At 30.8% G+C, this 16,059-nt stretch overlaps 1 protein-coding gene across 15 annotated transcripts in view; it reads right to left on the bottom strand.

The window, feature by feature from the left end:
• Positions 1 to 12,716, bottom strand: part of LOC130903863 (calcium-dependent secretion activator) — an 87,300-nt gene extending 74,584 nt beyond the window's left edge. For 14 of the 15 annotated variants that reach the window (XM_057816218.1, XM_057816227.1, XM_057816286.1 and 11 more), the window contains exon 1: positions 12,522 to 12,707. The gene's annotated coding sequence lies outside the window, so the exon portion shown is untranslated. Of the gene's footprint in view, positions 1 to 12,521 lie in introns of all 15 variants that reach the window. The other variant, XM_057816269.1, reaches the window with a different exon arrangement.
• Positions 12,717 to 16,059: the final 3,343 nt, after the last annotated feature.

The following is a 16,059-nucleotide window of genomic DNA, read 5'->3' as shown; positions in this document are numbered from 1 at the left end:
AATTACCCTACCAACTCTCTTGGTGTGGCGATAGCCAATAATCACAACATTCAATAAGATATATGGTTTAATAAACAATAATCTAAGTGCTAAAAAGGCTCTAGGCTAGGACTTAATCACAGGTAAAAAATCAAACAACTGTCGAAGAAGGGAATAGCAAATTGACACAAATCATCAATGTAATAATGAGAGTAGGTTATTTTCCAGCACAATGGAAACTTGCTAACTTCATCTTAATGACCAAACCAAACAAAACTCTTAATGAAATTGCATCCTATAGACCTATAAGCCTGTTACCTGTAATGGCTAAAATTCTAGAAAACATCATTGCAAATAGATTGTAAAAAGGATTCAGGACAAAGCACTCCACTATTGAGTAGGTGGTGCACTCCACTAGAAATCATTTAACAAAATTGATGCTAGTCAAGTTTGACATGGTGTGGCATCTTGGACCATTATTCAATATTAAAATCCAGATTTCCCCATCTGTATGTTGTCTTAAAGTCGTACCTCGAATAAAGACACATTCGAGTAACATATTTTGAATACTGAATACTCAAATGCATGGAATAAAAGCCGGAGGTTCCCAAGGAAGTGTTCTTGGTTCAATTTTATACACGCTCTTCACCTCTGATTTCCCATTTACGGCCCCCTTCGCAGATGATATTGCCAAACTAGCCAAAGACCAGAAACCGGAACTATCCTCTGAATTAATACAGCATAGCCTACAAAAATATAAGAATGGGCAAACAAATGAAGAATACTAATTAATGAATCAAAATGCTGTAATGTTGTCTTTACCCAATGCCGTAGTAAAACGCCTAATGTTGTTATGAACAACAAATTAATAACAAAAGCAGACAGTACTAAATATCTAGCTTTATATCTCGATACCAAATTAACGTGGAGAACACATATACGGAAAACAAAGAAACAACTGGGCATAAAGTTCATAAATACTATTGGTTGCTTTGTCGTAGATTCCAATTATCCTTTCGAAACAAGCTCCTAGCATACAATGCTATCATTTGACCTATCAGGACTTACGGAATTCAACTTTGGGACACAGCGTTAGATAGCAGCATCGCAATTATTGAACGGCTCCAATCCTAATAATAATAAGAGCAATTACAAATACTCCTTGGTTTATTCCAAACAGGGATATTTATCGTGATTTAAAGGTGTCTACAGTGAAACCAACTAGTATACAGTTCCGTGAACATTATATAAAACGACTAGAAAATTATCCGAATACCCTGGAAGTTAATCTTCTAGATAACAGTGAACTGTTTAACAGGATATTAGTACGCACACCACTAGTCTTACCATACAGACAATAAATATTAGCACTTAAGTAGTACATAGGACATTTTGTTAGTAGATTCTGCGATTTTGAATTTCTATCACTTAATATTTCAACAACGGGTCAGTTTAACTGCAGCAAAAATGTTTAGTGTTAAAGTTGTTACGCAGATGGCATTTGGTAAACTTTGAAAAAGAATTCTTAACTACGAATGCTCTACATTTTACAAAATTATAAGTATGTCTAGATCAGCATCTTCATTACAGATACAAAATTTCAATAACCATATGCTTTAACAAGAAAGCTAGACTAATACGTACCAACTTTTAGTATAGTTTAGAATTTTGAAAAAAATATATATACATAAATATTATATTTTGAGTATTTTTCAATAAAAATAGTGGATTTCGTGAAATTCAATTAAACTTAAACATTTATTTGTTTGTATATATCAGAATTAAAGTGAATTGGACAAGTTGTATTGTCAACTGTCAAATAAATTACCTGAATAATTTAATTAATTTTCAGATATTGTTTTTGTTCGACTTCATTTACTTCTATAAGTGAGTGTGTGTGTGTTTTTTACTCCGTATATAACATACTTCTAAATCCTTCAAAGTTTTGCACGAGGATCTTAACTTTATTCAAACAGAACTGCACTCATAGTGACAGATAATCCAGCGTCCCAATTCACTTCATACATCTACGTTAGTATCTCATTTAAGACGGAAATCTCTTGGACATATAAAGGAGTTACACATTTTATTAAACCTCCCTGTCGTCTCTAAGATTCCTGCAATTCAACTGGAAATTGCATATAAGTAGTGCAGCTAATGAAGCACTTCCTTTATACACATTAAAATATCTTTGAACTATAAAGGAAATTTTAATGATATAAAATATAAAATGAAACATACTTGAAACATTTTAAATTAAATTGACTATACAAGTTTCATTTAGCTCATTACCTATGATGCGAAAATGCTTTCTTTGAACCTGAGTAGAAATGATCAACATGAAATGTAGTGGGAATTCAACACAAAGTGAAAGATTAATTGTAGAGACTTAAAGAGGTAAAACTAGTAATGTACCATTCTACCATTGGAGAATTGTGTCCAATAAATGATTTCAAAACATGGGGAGAGTGGGAGCCTTTTTATGAAAACCTTCCTATAAGTCCGGTTTTGCTTAGCCGATTTTTGTTAACTTGATCTTATTTGTAAGAACTCTTCTTCAGCAACACAAAATATTGTAAGTAATTTAATTAGAATCGTGAATAATAGGGGGCGTTGTTCAATATATTTTAGAAATTGTGATTTCTCTTGACAAATTTAAATAGAAGCATAGAATCTTAAATAGGATTTTTATAAGTCAACTAAATTAAACTTAAAATAACCCAAAACCCATGTCGATAATTTTTTTCCGTCCCGAGATGGAATGTATAAACGACGAGAATTTTTCTACTACTACATCTAGTAGGTTGTTGAAGTAATTTGTGTTAAATTACATATCCGCAGCCATTCACCCTAACATGTTCTTACAGCAAGATGGTTTCCCGCCATATCATTCCATATATCTTGATAGGTGGAACTTTATTTATTTGGCCACCCATATCTCCAGACCTAAATTGCTTGGATTTTTAAATGTGGAGCCGAGTAAAAGATCTAATTTATATCAATAGACGACGACAAGAGATGACATGACTGAAAGAATAAGACAGGCAATACGTAGATTGGTTAAGATGATTGGTTAAGAGTTCTTTGATTTGCTTCCACTTCTGTCTCTCTTTAGCATGTTATTAGTCTTGCTGTTCGATAGGAATCTGAGAAAATATCCGATCTGAACTAACGATATTTGAGATTTACGAAAGTCTAATGCACTTGGAGAACATCACTAATATTGTTGCTCGCAACTTTTGTGATACTATATTTACTAAAGTCGGAAACCATACAACGTCGGATATACTATTCTGGTATTGGACTGGCAATTTTACCCCAAATTGTGAAGAAATTAAAAGAAAACAAGTCAAAATAACTAAAATATCTTTGGCACAAATCCGAAGCGCACAATGAGCTAACAAAAGACGATCAAAGATCGTTATGCGCAATATCCGGTTCTCCTAATATTATTAGCGTCTTCTAGATTTCTGCATATCAAGAACTGGTTTGGAAATAAAAAAAAAACTTTTTCTGGAGTCAAGGTACTCAGAACTAGTTTCTACAAGATTACAGCCAAAGTTGCCGATATTAAGCAATCTAGCAATATATGGAACAAAAAATATTTAGCTACCACATAAGACGTAAGCCTAGGAAGTGAACAGCTGTGATTAAATTCAAATGAATATATTGGATATTAGGACAAAATTTCACTTTGTCAATATGCAATAAATTGCCATCACGCAAGCAATTGCTAAAACCAGAATATACAATTAGGGCATTAGCCTAGGGGGCTGGGAAAAGAGAGCGACATCCATATTATTCAACGGTTTCAAAGAAAAGTACTGAGAAATATTGTCATTATACATTGATAACGTTCCTTCACAGACTCAAAGTAGTGAACTGGGAATTTGAAAACTGCCAGCTCCACAATCATAAATTTGGCAACAACTGCTATTAGATCACATTTATATTGTAAGTTATAGTGCTCGTTGATATTACATGATACAAATACAATGACAACGATAAAAAAAACCCGAGAGGATAAAATTCTTGAGCTTGGTTAATTAAATGTCAGTGTAAAAATGGAGTTCAATGTAGAGACACTTGATTGTTTTTAATTGTTTATAAAAACGTTATTACCAATGAGAAATATGAAAGTGGCACAGTTAGTAGAATCCGCGCAGTTATAATATAATGAACTGTCTATTTGTGCTGGTTTAGGTGCGGATACAAACATTCTCTTGTTTAGATTAGAAATATAAGAAGTACAGCATCCACTCCTTGGTTGAGGCACCAGAAACAGTAGAAGAATCAAATGAGTGAATTTTGTTAACAATCCTTTACTCAGCAAAACATAAATGCCAAATTATTCTTTGTCTCACCTCGCATTTGATAAATAATTTAAACATTAACGATATTTTGGAAACATTGAGTCTCATTTCAATTACTTTAGAAGAATCCAATATAAATACAAACAATATTCGCAATAAACACAGCACCCAGAATTAACTTTGATCTCTCTAAACACAAAATAGTAATATTAAACCATTCAATGGTGATTGCGAATACTTAGATAAATAAGTTTATAATTTGAAAATAAAGTAAGAGCATATCAAACATGATAGCATCTAGAGTTAAATTCTCTGTTTTTGAATGTATACAAGAAAAGTTAGAGGGAAGGTAATGGTTGAGTTGAGATAAATTAAAATGACCCCCCTACACTGTTTCTCATATAGACGATATCTAGACTGTCTTGTACAAGAATTAACTAGAAGTAGACCCCTTAAGTGTGAACATTTCATTTACTTTGGTACTAGATTATAATTAATTAGAAGAAGAGTATTACAAACAATCAGTAACGATATAAACATGGAAAAATCGAAAAGGATTGTCAAATTAGTCATTAAAATAAAACCGCAAAGATACATTCATAGCTGGATGCACAGGTATACTTAAAGATAATACATATACATTCAAAAAAAATATTCAAAGAAATTAAATTAAAAAATTTGTGCAGCAAAATCAATCTAATTTTAAAAAACCACAACAAGCTCATAATAATCCAAGAAATATTTCTAACAATTACTATTTATTTTAACCGAAAACCAAGAAATCTAGATAAAATACAAGCCTCATTTTATGACAAAATCAAAACTCTGGAAAAGTTATTTAAGTTTCCAAAGTATCATCTCTCAAATAAATTTAGATAGTCAGAAAACTATTAATTTAAATGCTAATACTTTCCAAATTAAACTCTTATAATTATATAATAACCAGTTCAGATATATTTAACATGATTAAAAACATGCACTGTGTTTACGTCTCTAAGCAAATTCCTCAATTTGAAAATAATAATATAATAATAAAATTTGAAACCTATTATCAATTCTTAAACACAAAGGTATGAATAACACAATCAAAATAAATTTTTTCAATCCATTTACCTAACATATACCCCTTCATTTCCTTATTTGGCACACAAGAACGAAGATAACCAATTCGAAAAAGAATAATGCACTAAATACCTTCTACCGCCGACAAAATCTGATGTCTCAAGACATCCACACCATACACCTTTTCCTAGAACAAGATCCCACACGCAGCCATCTCATAGAAGTAAATATACAAGAATTAATAACTGAACAAGTCACGAAAAATGAAATTTTAGTTATACCAGAAAAATCTCAACAAATATTTTCAAAATGCCTAACCAATCAATACATTTCAGGCACATCTCCAATCCTAATCTAGAATCCTATTTTTGCGAAATACATTTAATCTCTCTGTATTATAATATTGAAATTTTATTGTATTCATTTATTCTTTGTAGTTTGTACTAATAAATCTAATAAAATTGTTTTTAAAAACATTATTTTTAATAAGTAATATAAGAGCTTTGATCAACACGTATAGATAACGTTTTATGAGGCTGTTTGTTAACAATCTCTCAGTCACGAATTGAATTCCCTCTGTTAAATGGATGACAAGTGAATATCTTCAGGCGAATCCTCTGTGATGTATTTTCCAAATGAAAAGAAAAGTATTGAAATGTATCGATTTTTATGGCAACGCGTGAATTTAAAGTTTCAGTTTATCAGAACATTATAATGTATTTTACTAAAAGAAAAATGACTTGACATGATTCAAGTTTGATAATACTTCCTTTTCATTTGACTCATAAAAATAAAAAACAGTCAGGGACAGTAAGTACATAAGCGCTCCAGTAATGCAATCAAGAACTAAAATAATGATAATAACATATTCTAAATAATAATAATCTAAACCAATACATTTTCTATTATCGACCAAAAAATATTTCGCAGTCGCCTGTAACACCTTGATAAAAATTACAAACGAAATGCCAGCGCTCAGTGAAGTCGATCAGTTGAATAATCTACATATCATCCAGTTAGGGCTGCAGTATTATTATTCTGGAAGATGTTCTGCCCTTTCTATCGACGACCTACGTATAATCAGGTGATTTAACCGTTCTTTGCATTTTGTCCAGAGCAACGCGAAATACTCAATTATGACTTTCTGAACTAAATAACAATATACTAATTTAGTGCTTGTATGATTTTCTGGACTAAGGAAGTTGTTTTCAACTCAATAAATACCAAGATATTTTGTAAATATTAATTCGAAAAAAGAGAATTCAAAATAAAAGGTAGGCTATTATTAATAATAATTAATAAATATTATTATAGAAAAAACTCATAAGAAAATTTATTCGAGATATTTATGCCAAAAATGGTGGGATTTGTGGTTGCATCCAAAAAAATTTATTATATTGTTTTCTATACCTACTTTTTGGTGACAATAAACGAAAATAGGAGAAGTAACGATCAATAGCACTTTAATAAATCAATGTTGTGGCTCAATTAGGTTCTGCTTGTTGGTTGAATATACAGTGGAATGTGTGGAAGAATAAGTATAGATTGTCAAAAAATATTAATTGTATTGAATTTTCTGGGACATTTGAATTAGCATTCCAAGGCTATGATAGAAGCAATACTTCCATAATATTGGCATTTTTCTGGGACTTGGTTGAGTTACTGGGAACGTTAAATCCGTTTAGACTGTTCAAGACTTTTTTGAAAATTGAGGTATTGTGAATTTTCTTTTAAGATAATGAAAGTAAAGTATAGTTAAAACCGAACTAAAAATGTAAAGTAGTGCTTGGTGATTCATATTTTTTCATTAGTAGCAATCATTCTAACAATCCATCGTTTCATTATAGAAGCCAATCAAATTAATATATATTTGACAAAGAAAACTTCCACAAGGTAATTTTTTTTGGTAACTTCACATTTTTTACCACGAGCCGCCACTAATTAATTTTAATTTTTTTTTTTAATATTTCACTGGTTTGGTTAACAGATACATTCTATGCCAATTGAAAGTATGTAACCCATAGTATATGCAAAAGTTAGGTTGCCCATTTTTTCCTGTCACATCTCCTGGGTTGCCAGGTATGAACAGGTAAATCGATACTAGTAATTTGCACCCGTCTGGTTAATGAATGAAACTTAAATAGAAATAAAGTTTATTTTATTACGAACACGGTGATATAGGGTTGCCTGCGAAAAATCAGTCCTGAATGCCGGTTGCCGAATTTTAAAAGATTAAACTTTGCTCCGAGTGAATATGTGCGACTGAGAGGTCCCTACCAACCATCTCATGCGATAGAAGAGGACACAACATAACAGCTGTTTGTAGCCCGGCTTTTTTCAGAGTGAGAGTGCGCATGCTCTGTACTTTTGAAAACAAAAAGGATAGCGATAGATGCATACATGCTGAGTATCAATTTGGAGTAAATTGTTGCTGTAGTTGTAATTGAAAATAAGTACTGCTGTTTATTATTGAAAAAAATGCCCAAAAGTGTTTTTTGTGTGATTCGGATAATGGTGTTATAGATTTAACTTTTAAAAACTGTTCATTAAAGTTAGCTTTTCGCAAAAGAAACAACTTTAAGTACAATACTGTTGAGCTAACCAGTGCGTCACTTGAATTTTATGGTTATCATACCACATATTACAAAAAAGTGACAGTTTTGAAAAATAAATTTAACGAAGAATTTTATAATTTTTGTGCTGAAAATACAGTAAGTACATAACAATTGAATCTTAAAAATTATCTTAGCTAATGCCGCTTCTATTTTTTATTGTTGTTCAAATAGTTGTTAGTTAAATTTACCTACGATTTTGAAAATTTTCGAAACATATATTTTTTTAATTAACTCGAAAAACTGTTATTTATAAAATGGACAGGAGATTGATCTGATTTCCGTTATCTTTTAACATAATTAAATGAGGATTTTTCCATTCATCTATTCAAATCAAAAACTTCATAAAAGTTATGAATAAACATTTTTATTTGATCGCAAAATTCTGTTTTTTTTTAGGAGCGTAACAATGCGTCAACTACTGATGAAGGCTAGAAAACAGTCGATTTCTGTGCAGTTGCAGTTGCTGAGGATGAAATCCAAAACTGAAATGGTTAAGCCAACACATATTGACGTTGGAATAATAGATATTTTTCACTACTTGCACCTAATCGGATCTTCTATGCCTCAAACTTTTGATAAAATTGCCGAGTCGATACTTATAAAAATATGTTCAACTGACGCAACAGAAATACATTTAATTTTTGTTCGCTAGTTGTCACCATCAATCAAAGATAGATTCTAAAAGTAGAAGCCGAAAAGAATTCGATATTCCGTACAAAATTTCGGGACATCAACAAACTAGACCAAAAAATATTTTGCAAAGCCTTAAAAATTATTGATTTAAAAAGGCTTTGGTGCTGTTTCTTGCAGATTATTGGGAGAACAACAATTTGGTAACAATAATCCAAAACAAAAAAGTTTTTTTAACCGTTGACCATCAATGCTATTCTTATTAAGAAAATTCTGTAAAAAAAATTAAGGAGTTAGTTATGAACGTTATCAAGAAGAGGCAGATACACGGAACCAAGCTCAAGAATTTTAATTAAAGTCTCTGATACTGACGTTTTGATGATTTTGTTAGGAAATGTGCACAAAAAAAGACTAATAATCAACCTGTTAATTGCAATAACTGCACTGATTTGGCGTTGAAGTTATGAATCAAATTATACCAAAGTCTTCACGCGTTTACAGCTTGCCATTAAACGGCATCAATACTCCAACTCCATACCACCATGCTGGTTATCATTGACTCAGAAAATTTTACGAACTATTTTCGTTAATTTCATGTGGTTTAATGCAACGGTTCCAATATGTGTAAAACTTCAGCCTGAGAACTGCGGTTCATTCTAATATGAATATTTAAAAACAATAGAATTCATTGGAGATCATGCACCTTTAAGAATTGAAGACATTGTCGAAACAACTGAAATAGAAAACGATGATGAAGAAGGTTGAGAAGTTGGAGATCACAATTATCTGTCTGATGACTCGGAAACTTAATAACATTTAAACATTAAAAACTTTTGTATTCATTATTTATTATAATAAACAAAATAATTTTTTTTATTTGTTGTTTTTAATTTTGCCTGCTAAAAATAGGAATAAAATTTGCAAGATTAGAATTATATATGTATTACTATAACCTCTTCTATCGCATGAGATGGTTGGTAGGGACCTCTCAGTCGCACATATTCACTAGGAGCAAAGTTTAATCTTTTAAAATTCGGCAACCGGTATTCAGGACTGATTTTTCGCAGGCAACCCTATAGCACCGTGTTCGTAATAAACTAAACTTTATTTCTATTTAAGTTTCATTCATTAACCAGACGGGTGCAAATTACTAGTACCGGTGAAATATTTTAAAAAAAATTTAAAAATTAATTAAAAATATCCTGGAGTAAAATTTGCTAGGCTACCCATATGCAATATATTTTTTGATATACTAAATTACATAAAAAATATGTTTGATCCATTATCCTGCTCGGTGAATGTCGTTTTATATCGGGATCCTATACTAGGAATCAACTATACTGGAACTGTTTTAACACCCATAAATTTCATATGCTTCATTTCATTTTGAAAACATGATCGCAAAATCACAACAATTTGAAAATAACTAAATAAAGATTATTTTTTACGTCTTTTATTGTTATACATACATAGGAAATATCGATAGAGCTCTAAAATTCCTTGGAAACATCTCGTATTGCGGAGCTTTATCCGTATCTGTGCAGCAATTTCAAAGACAACCGCCCATACAGTGAGCCCAGTTATTTAACAAACCCACACACTATTCCTTTTAATTGGAACAAAAATTATCTTTGACACAACTTAAATTGTTAGATCTCCTACACGATCTGTACAATAACATTTTCTCTTACTGATTGTAACAAAACATTGTCTATTAAATCACAGGCTTTCTCTCTCTGGAATACTACAGGTTGTTTCAATAGGGCTAAATTGGTTAGTATTCATTTGACACCTAATATACTTTTAGCATCAACACTATTTTTTATTGCCTAATATTAATCATTGAAATATTTGAGTTGAGTTGTCCGGAGAACATACTACAATTTATCAAATACCAAACGAACTTCAAATTCAATTTTTTCTCAAAATATTTTCAAAATGAAGTTTTCGTTCTCACTTTTCTATGTAATATGTATACTGTTAATTTGAACGCGTCTGTGTGATATCCACAATTAAACATTACTAATATTTCTGAGACCTTCAATACGAAATTTCCTCGGCGCTCAAGAGGTACAACAGCGATGATGAACTCATAATTCAATACACAAGCAGTATACTAAAACTTGTACTAGGCAATGATAAATGTCTAGGAAGTCAGGGAAGATATGTCGAAAAATTTCCTCGCTGTCTCTGTATAATTTCCTTCATCAATTCAGGATATTACTTGATAGATTTGATTCAACGCCTTGAACATAGGAAAAGCTACCATTTAAATCACTTACAGTTTCTTACAATCCTTCGAAATTTTACTCCATCATTATCAAAGGTCGATTTATGTACGAAATAATGCACAGAGAAAACTCTTCGACTGATCTTAGCACCGCTAAAAGTGCCTAAAATGACAACTCAAGTTCTGAAATAAATTAATATATGAAGAAAATATTTATAAGAAATTTGTTTTTGTTTCTATATTGGTGCAATTAGGGCGTACTTTGAATACGTCAAAATAGTCAAGTTCTACGGTCATATATCTTATTGTAATCCTCACGTCCTCACACTCTCAGGAGAACAAGCATCGATTTGAAAACACGTGAATACGGCAGAGTGAATAATGTTTGGTTACTGGAGTTTGTTGACTAGTATTCAGCGGTTATCCAGCTGCTTATATTAGCCAATCAGACGTAGAGCTTACAAGTCAAAATGACTCGGATTAATTTCGGAGGTTTCTCGTTTCAAATTGATTCTGGAAGGAAGAGCACGCTTCTCTGGCGTATACATAATTTCAATTTCTCAAATTTAATCTCACAATAACTATTGAAATTGACTAATTCGAATTCCAAATATGTTGTGTAGATAATATACGTGCAAGCAAATATACAATCAAAACAAATGCCTTCAGTTTTTCTAACAAACATCTTCAGTCAATTTTCTAATTTCACAGAAATGTCTGAGAATATTAGTTATTGATATTCGAAGTCGAATACAATAATATAAATCGATTGTTTTCATTTGTTTACGGTGTATTTGTTGTAAATTTTTTGTTGACTGAGAAGCCGGAAACTTCTGAATGTATAATAAATTAGACATCATAGATTTGACTTTCAAATTTCTTAATAGATATATACTGTAAAATACCACTATAAAAGATTCCGTCCCTGATGAAATTAACTATACCTTCATAGTTTTATATTTCAACGTTATGCAGTTAATCTCAATAATTTATTTATACATATTTCGATTAATATATTTTCAATAATCAGCAAAGACGATAAACAAATCAGATGAGATTATTCAATAAATCCCATTGTTATAATCACAGTCAAAATATTTAAAACAGCACAAATAATCTGTCGCATTGTAATCTGCATAAATTGAAGGTTGTGATGAATGAACCTATTTCGATTTTATATTGCATCTTAAAAATTATATGATCAAAATAGAATCTTAGTAGATTGTTGGTAGACACTGCAATCATTACATAAGAGTAACAAGATTTTTATAAGAAAAATATTTGCGTTCGATATCGAATAGGAGGTACCTACGAACTGACACACTTTTCCACAAATTTTTTCTTGTTTTCTAGACGCAACTATACATTCAAGAGATAAATTATTGAACCAAATAACAAGATATTCATGTTTGTAAATAATTTGTTTTATAATTTATCAATCATATTCATAGAAAACCTTTGTGTACAATGATCTTGTTTTACATCGACTAACGTATTTATGAATTAGCTTACGAAATGAATATGAACTAATGATACTATAAATAATAAGTTTATATCGAAAAATATAGACGACATAAAGGAAGGTAGAAAACTATAATGACACTAGTATTACGTCATATAGATATGAGATCATAACCTACAAAGTTTTGAAAAAGTTTTGGAAGTTCCAAAATAAACGTAAAGTAAACTAACCTATTTATTCTTGATAATAATTAACAGGAAATATAAATGCTATCCCATTCTGAGTCCAACCGAACTCGGTAAATTAACACAATATCCACGTGTGTATGGTTCCACTCCCAACGAAGGGCGGTGATTGCGCGACGGAAAATCTTCGACTACCGCTCGGAAAATGAGTGGACTGAAAACGCGTTTGTGTTTATTGATTTTCCTCGTCAGGTTCCTAGCAGATTTCGCATAGTTTCACGTGCGTCGTGACATCTGCGCTTTAGTATGCGCAAGTTACGACATGCAGGGGATCGTTAATCGAGAGCACGTTTTGCATTTGCGCGCTAGAACATGTATAACTGAAGTTAAATCTTTGTTGTCATGTTTATAAAAAAATCTAATGATCAGCTATTTGAAGACATTTTATTACCTGATATATTTCCACTGCTTTATTTTATTTTTATCGCATATTTTTCTTGTCTTAACTTCGTAGTTTGTCTTTGGATTAAAAAAGCTCACTTTGGCCACAATTATAAAATGAGTACTATAATTTTCCCGTGAAGATGCGCAAATACATAATTTTTTGTGGCTTGCTATTAAGTCTTTCGCATTTGATACTGTCATAGGTTTAGGATTAGGAAACGAAGCAGACTGATAAGTTTTTATAGAATAGAAATTTACATCATATGCAACAATAACTTTACTTTGAGGCGAATTTGAGTTTATTTAACTGACGTAATAAAAAATGTTACTATGCATAAACATAATTGCTTACATTTTACCGCTTCAAAATTTTGATTATTGACAATTGACTACAAAATTGACACCCTAGTAACGCTACTAGGGCATGAAATATTCAGAATATTAGTGAATAGTACACCCAGAGAAAGATTGGGAAAATCATTTAAACTACTGAAAAAATGTTATCATCATTCATAATGCCACTAAGAACCTTTAACTTAAATGTAATAGGCTTTACAAATAGAAGTAAATTGGAAAAAATCTTAAAATGTAGGTTGTGTACGTATTACTTTTACTGATACAATAGCAGGAAAAAGCAGTATAGACCAGAGTCAAAAACCCACTAAGTTATGGTCCAAATATTGTCGGGTTTTTTTGCTAGATAATGAAAATTATTCGAGTTGCATAAATATTCATCGAGAATTTCATGAGATCGGTTCACAAATGCTAACGAGATTTTCATGGTGTATATATGCATTGACTATTATACAGCCATTGAACCATCAAAATAAAATTTGTCGAATTTTTTATCCTTGAATTGATTCGTCTGTTCCATCATTTTATTTTAAACTGATATAATACAAAATAATCGAATTATTTGGCAACTAACTTAGTCAAAGTATGAGGTGAGAAATATACAGAAAAAGTATGTAATTTGGAACGACCTTTATAGAACAAATACTATTTTTTAATATTCCGACACGTCTAATAGTATTTCTAATGGCGAATTTATACATTCAGTAATATAATGTTTATAGGATTGTTAATTTTGTAAAATGGTAGGAGTGTTATTTTTATGGATATTTTTATAGAGTATGAAGTTGTAAACAACTGTCAAACATCAAACTTTGCATCGAGTAAATCCGCAATCTTGCGACAAAATTGTAATTTTAATTTCACTTAAAATTGATGTATTTTTTATTCTTAACATTCCGTTTTAATTGAACAAACCCACATGAGCTACAAAAAATGATAAAAATTAGCATTATAATTTCCATATGAAAATGATTATATTTTTTGTATAAAAACATACTTTTGAGGCCTAATGTTAAGCATTTATTTATCATTTGTTTAGAATCGCAATTCAGTTTAAGCATTTCTAATAACTTGAAGCATATACTGTATTCACTGTTTATACTACCGCTACAGTTTACCTTCACTCTCTGAAGACGATAACTTGGTCAACGAAACGCGCGTCAGGCAGTGTAATTCCTGAGTGTTGGTGTGAACAGTGTGTTTATTAAGATATAAAATTTACATTATTATTATTATTATTATTATTATATGTTCAATATCTTGAAAAATACTTTTCAATTAGCCAAGGCACTTAAAAGAAATAATGAGCTTTGATATTTATTCCAGCCTACATATTCTTATTGCATATTTATGTGAACATGTGGCAACGCTTTTTTCAATTCGAACTAGAATATGCGACGCGGTGATGCTAAGTATATAGATTTGTCATTCACTTACTCGTTTTATGTGGTTAAACGTGAAGGAAAAATATCGCATTTTATAGTAGTATGAGGCGAATGGGTTGCAATCGTTTAAAGGTTATAAAGAAGATGCGCAACTGCGAAAAATAGGCGGTAGATAAAAATTTTAAGCTCATTATTCTTTTAAAATGATTTAGGAACATATTTCATTTTTTCAAGTATATTTCACAATTTTAGTGTTTGTATTTAATAAAATTAATACACGCTGAGAATTTTCTTATTTGCATATCTTTCTCCAAAATCCCTCGTTTGTTTGTTATTATTATTATATAAATTTTTCAAATAATAATGAAATACAACTTTGTCGAAGAGTTATATAAGGTTTTTATAATTTTGGTACCCATATAATTCAGGGCGTATTCATTTAATAAGTTTTATTCATTTAAATATAACTATAATTCAAATTGGTAATTAATGTTCTTGTAAGAATTGATCTACTATCTGTTTGCTGTTATTATCATTGTTATGTAATATTATGATAAAAGCTGAAATTAGGTAGAAACGTCAAACCCATATTTCATTGAAATAGACCGAAAAAAAAACATATTTATGAAATTATATAAAAAGTTGAGCAAATAATTAGAAAATAAAGATTTTGGGGGTAAGGAGGAAAATTATTCTACATAGTTCGAAAACGAAATGTAGGTTAATTTTTGAATGAAAATTAGACATTTTTTGGAAACTAGTTATTATCACTGCTAATTGAAAAGCGGTTATTTTCTTTTATCGAATAATTTCATAAGTAGACGACTTTTTTCATAATATACTTTACAGTTACTCAAGACCTTTGCCTTCTTTTTAACCGGTTTATCCAGTAACTAATATTGCTATCTGAGCATCTTCATTTAGAGACGGCAACCACACTAGCATCCCACATAGTTATAGAGAACCAAATACATCTGAAAACTGAAATGATGAATGAGAATATTATGTTTCAAATTTGAAGAATCGACCAATTTTTTAAGCTAAGTTCAGAAGCAATGAGAACAAACGCTAGTTTCTGTGAAAGGGAGAAAATATTAGGTGAAAGAAAAATTATGGAAGTTGGGAAGATAAAACATACAACGAAGGAAAATCTGAAATTTATGGTAAGATCAATATTTTGGTAACACAATAAAACCGTATTTTAAATACTCAGCTGAGTGCTGACGACATTTTTTCTTCGAATCCATCATGCGCGGTCTTCCGTGCTTCAAAGCTAACGAACGAATACTAAACAGATACGCACAATGTAAACAATGGCGTAACCTACTAAAGACATAGAAGACGTATGACAAACTGGGGTGAGTGTTGTGATTGACACGAAGACTAGATGTGTACGCACT

The sequence above is a fragment of the Diorhabda carinulata genome, chromosome 1 (genome assembly GCF_026250575.1).
Source record: "Diorhabda carinulata isolate Delta chromosome 1, icDioCari1.1, whole genome shotgun sequence".
NCBI lineage: Eukaryota > Metazoa > Arthropoda > Insecta > Coleoptera > Chrysomelidae > Diorhabda > Diorhabda carinulata.
The sequence above is the reverse complement of the archived record's forward strand: the minus strand, read 5'-3'. Positions and strand labels throughout refer to the sequence as shown.